Source organism: Bison bison, unplaced genomic scaffold, assembly GCF_000754665.1.
Source record: "Bison bison bison isolate TAMUID 2011002044 unplaced genomic scaffold, Bison_UMD1.0 scf7180017862188, whole genome shotgun sequence".
Classification (NCBI taxonomy): Eukaryota; Metazoa; Chordata; class Mammalia; order Artiodactyla; family Bovidae; genus Bison; species Bison bison.
In genome coordinates, this window is record NW_011492760.1 from 21,439 (window position 1) to 21,764 (window position 326).

Consider the following 326-nt stretch of genomic DNA (forward strand, 5'->3'; position numbering starts at 1 on the left):
GGACCTCAGGAGTCTGAGCCCTGCCCTGACCCCGAGGCAGGCTTTGGGAGGAGGGCTTGGGCGAGGGGCAGGAGCCAGAGCAGACCCTCCTCCCCACCGGCAGTGGTTTGATCTCGCTGCCTCCAGAGCATCTCCTGCGCTTTTCTGAGAAGCTGAAGTGCATTTGCTGTTACGAGCAGCTCTCTTCTGACATAAATATTAATGAAGGCAAGTTCCCGCACGTTGCTGCTGGGAGCCATTTTTCGTGGCAGCATCTTGTGCAGGAATGAGTCGGAATGCCTGGGTCCAGTCCCATGATGCTCGATTGACATCTTCTCCAGCCGTTG

General features: G+C 57.1%; 1 protein-coding gene across 1 annotated transcript in view; it reads right to left on the bottom strand.

Annotated features, from left to right (window-relative positions):
• Positions 1-326, bottom strand: part of LOC104983318 (tubulin beta-2A chain-like) — a gene marked incomplete at its 3' end in the record, with an annotated part of 27,425 nt that overhangs the window by 21,434 nt on the left and 5,665 nt on the right. The window lies entirely within an intron of this gene.